A 4,377-nucleotide genomic window follows, 5' to 3' on the forward strand; every position below is an offset into this window, starting at 1 on the left:
GAGGGCTGTGCTGAGAGTAAGTTAAATAAAATAAGTAAACACTCTCGGTAAATTGTGGCCTGGAAGTTGCATGGATTAGGAAAATGCCAGACACTCACACTGCATAACTCTGACTTCTTTCCCCAGTGGCATTGAAAGTCCTTTAGGCCGGGTGCGGTGGCTCACGCCTGCAATCCTAGCACTTTGGGAGGCCAAGGTGGGTGGATCGCCTGAGGTCTNGTGGATCGCCTGAGGTCTAGACTCCAAGACCAGCCTGGCTATAAGGATCAAAACTCATCAAAAAAAAAAAAAAAAAAAAAAAGTCCTTTAGTTGGTGTGTGAGCCAGAAATTCCCTGGTGTGTTCACTGCCTCGTATGCAGTCTTTGGGCTTAGCCTCATCTTCCTAAACAAAGGGAACAGGTGTAAACATCATGGCAAGAGAGTGCTGGGATTCTCTCCCACTCCCCTTAGAGCCATCCTCGCCTGGCTTTTTCCTGGGCTGCCGGTGCCAACATCATTTTTTTTTTTTTTTTTTTTGAGACGGAGTTTCACTCATGTTACCCAGGCTGGAGTGCAATGGCGCGATCTCAACTCACCGCAACCTCCGCTTCCTGGGTTCAGGCAATTCTCCTGTCTCAGCCTCCTGAGTAGCTGGGATTACAGGCACGCACCACCATGCCCAGCTAATTTTTTGTATTTTTAGTAGAGGCGGGGTTTCACCATGTTGACCAGGATGGTCTCGATCTCTTGACATCATGATCCACCTGCCTCGGCCTCCCAAAGTGCTTGGATTACAGGCTTGAGCCACCGCGCCCGGCAACATCATTTTAATTACCCCTCAAAACTAGAAAGAAAGATAAGTTACACTGGATTGAAAAAAAAAAAAAAACAGGAAACAAATATACCAGAAGAACTATACCAGAAACAATGTAGCTGTTCTTAGAGAAAAGTTACTGGTGAAGCAGAAAAATCTGTCCTTATATAGCAATGACTGGTGAGCTCCAAATTTTGATGTAAATTAGATTCTGAGATTTTTTTTTTTTTTTGTAAAGGTTTCACTACCTCAAAATGTAGAATGAAGCAAGATATATGAATTAAAGTAAGCCAGGCTTCCTGGAATAATAGAAATGACACGTTATGCTAGAATAGCTTATTATATCCTGAAAGCCCCTGTCATATTTCACAGTCATACACATTCTGTAATTTTCTTCAAGTTTCTATGAATATTAAATTTACAACAGAAGGATAGTTTTTAAGATTTTTTTTTTTGGAGACAAGAGTCTTGCTCTGTCATCCAGGCTGGAGTGAAGTGGTGTGATCTCGGCCCACTGCAGCCAGCGCAGGATGGACCGAGGGGCAGAGCCGGGTGAGGCTGACCAGGAAACGGAGGCATGGAGCTTAAAGATGCTATCACCAGCAAGAGAGAAGCGGGGCATGGCCAAGGAACCCACATGGACCTGCACTGGTTCTTTGGGGAAGGGAAACATGGCTGAGGAAATTTCCACAAAGGCAGAGGCTTGTGACAAAACTAAAAATTATGACCCTTCAGGACCTGCAGGAAAGAAATAGGCTTTTGGTAAAAGGAGATTTAAATATCATATAACCATTTTTCATAGTAAGTTACTGAATCTGTAAGTATGTCTACTGGAATAACCAAGAGTACAAACTTCACACCAACCTGGATAAGCCCAGGAGGAGGTTGTCATAACTGGAAAACAAAAAACAAAACCATCAACCATGTTTTAATGGAAACGTAGCATACTTTTATGAACTAGAGGCAGCAGCCAGGTCAGAATAAAAAGAACATTCTTAGTGAAAACTGAAAACTACCTTTTACTATATTGTATCTAAAACAGTTAATAAAATATGCTCAGCATTCTGGATCCCATATAAATAAACCGATGAGATACCACATCCTGCAGAGATCCAGAAATTATGTTCATTGAAATAGCTAATGTCTCTCAGCATAATGATCTGATTTGGAGGAAAAAGGAAAGCAAGAGATTACAGGGAGAGTGTGAGGTGAGAAGACCGTGGGTGCCCGGGTTCCAAAATATCACTGCGTTTTTCTCAGGTTACTGACCTAGCACAACACCCACATTCTCAACACTGAACAGGCTCCCAGGGGGAAGGGGTGCAATCTGTTCCAACACAGTGTGGGGGGTGCCGCGGAGGATGCACAGCACTGCATGGACAGGCCTGTCTCAGAGGTGCCCTCACCCATGGACCTGCAACACCAGCTCCAGACCCACCCGCGTGCCCACCTGCCAGCCAGGTTTATAAATATTGGGGTCAGGACACACCATCCCCAAAATGACTGCAGAGCACCAGAATATGCCACCCTAAAATATGCCTCATTGGCATATTGATTATTTCAAGCTGATTACTTTGAGAAACTTCAGACAAGGAGTAGCCCTGCAAAGCTGCCATTGTGTAAGAGAAATTTCCATCTATTTTTATGAAGGTAATGTACATTAGTAATAAAGAAGTTTGTATCAGGAAAAGAGCTGCTCCTAGACAAACTTTATTACTTGAAAGATTTTTATCTACATAAAGAGGCAAACTTTATTCACCATATGTTTCCTCCCCCATCCTCCCATAGTTTATCTCCACCCCTCCTCCAGAAGCCCCAATCCCCTGTTCCTTTCTGCAGCTGAGAATGCTAAATAGGGTTCCTCTGGAGCTTCTTTGAGTCTCAAATTTTTGTGAGACTCCCATGCATAGACAAGTAATTAAGATTTTTTTTTCCTGTTAGTCTGTCTTAAATTCATTTAATTCGTAGCCTAGCCAAATAATTTAGAAGGGTGAAGGGAAGCCATTTTCACCTCCCCTACATACACAGGAATCATCTGGGAAGAGCAGAATGCTTCTCCTCCCTGTGCTACGTGGCACCCGCCACCAGAGACTGGCTAGGCTTTTCTTATTTCCATCCAGGGACTGAACCTGAGGGAGATCCAGAATGCATCCACGTCTGTATTTGGGACAGGCAGCGAGATTGGAAGGAAATTCTGCAGGCCAGGTGATCACACACTCAAAGGGCAACTCTCCGGCTCCTAGAGGGATTCGCATCTCTTCCACAAAAGTAAGACAAATATTTGTAGCTCAGGTCTGTGTCTTAACCCTCTTAACCTCCAGGGAGATATTCATTTTAATACTTCAGAATGGCTGCAAAGTATAGGAACACTTAATGATTTAAGTTTTTCTTCATCCTTACCCACTCCTTATGAGCTGATTCTAGAGACCGTTTGAAAAGAGTAAATATTGGAGGAGGGAGGGATTAGGGAGAACATACTAAGGAAAAGGGAAATGCTTTCCCTTTTGTTCACCTCCAAGGTGTCAGAGAAAAGGACTCTGCTAGAGAATGGATGAGAAATGCCACAGGTTGCTACAGCAAGAAACATTTCCCTTTACCTTCATCTGTGGACACTGTCAAAGGACTCCTCTCACTAAAACTGATCCATGCAACAGGAGAACCTACTCCATGAGGATTACTACTCAGTAAACAGCGGGGTAGTAGCAGAATTAGCATTTTTAGGTATGATACGGTGCTTTTCCAAAGTAAATACTTAAAATATTTTCTGATGGAAAGCTGTGGCATGTCATAAGCAAGAATAATGGTGAGATGATATATAGTCCATCTGCAGCCTTCCCTTAAAGATGTTAATACTATGCCTTGGCCGCTCACACCTTTAATCACAACACTTTGGGAAGCTGAGGCAAGAGAATCGCTTGAGGCCAGGAGTTTGCCATCAGCCTAGGCAACATAGCAAGACCCAATCTCTACAAAATAAAAAATAAAATACTATGCCTTATGCACAGAGGCCTAAGAGAGTTTGGAATGGAGGTGGTAAAGTCTATGAAAATATCCAATAATCCAACAAATCACAATTTTTGCCACAGGAGTTGAACAAACAACATCTTGCTAAACTAATTTCCAAATTCCTGAAAAATATGTAACTATTTTGCCTAGATGGAAAAGGAATGTGATGGACCTGCACATTCTGAATTCTATTATTATTGGCAATGGCATTTCCTAAACAGTCCATTTTACAACTGTCCCCACCAGTTTAAGGAGCGGGGGAGGGGGGCTGATGTTTTTTCCCCGAGGTTAAACGATTTATTAGTTTATGTAGCATGTTAAGATATTTCTAAAGTTTAAAATAATATTTGGCCAGGTGTGGTGGCTCATGTCTATAATCCCAGCACTTCGGGTTTGAGATCAGCCTGGTAAAACCCCGTCTCTACTAAATACAAAAAATTACCCAGATGTGGTAATCCCAACTACTTGGGAGGCTGAGGCAGGAGAATTGCTTGATCCCAGAAGGCACCGAGGTTGCAGTGAGCCAAGATTGTGTCATTGCACTCCAGCCTGGGTAACAAGAGCGAAACTGCGTCTC

The 4,377-nt window shown here is 43.0% G+C and overlaps 1 long non-coding RNA gene across 1 annotated transcript in view; it reads right to left on the bottom strand.

The window, feature by feature from the left end:
• Positions 1–349: 349 nt before the first annotated feature.
• Positions 350–4,377, bottom strand: part of LOC108303339 — a 17,145-nt gene continuing 13,117 nt past the window's right edge. Inside the window, exons 2-3 of the long non-coding RNA XR_001824787.2 lie at positions 1,659–1,688; positions 350–383 (exon numbers count right to left, since the gene is read on the bottom strand). This is a non-coding gene — a long non-coding RNA (uncharacterized LOC108303339). The remainder of the gene's footprint in view (positions 384–1,658; positions 1,689–4,377) is intronic.

The sequence above is a fragment of the Cebus imitator genome, unplaced genomic scaffold, assembly GCF_001604975.1.
Source record: "Cebus imitator isolate Cc_AM_T3 unplaced genomic scaffold, Cebus_imitator-1.0 Scaffold45, whole genome shotgun sequence".
Classification (NCBI taxonomy): domain Eukaryota; kingdom Metazoa; phylum Chordata; class Mammalia; order Primates; family Cebidae; genus Cebus; species Cebus imitator.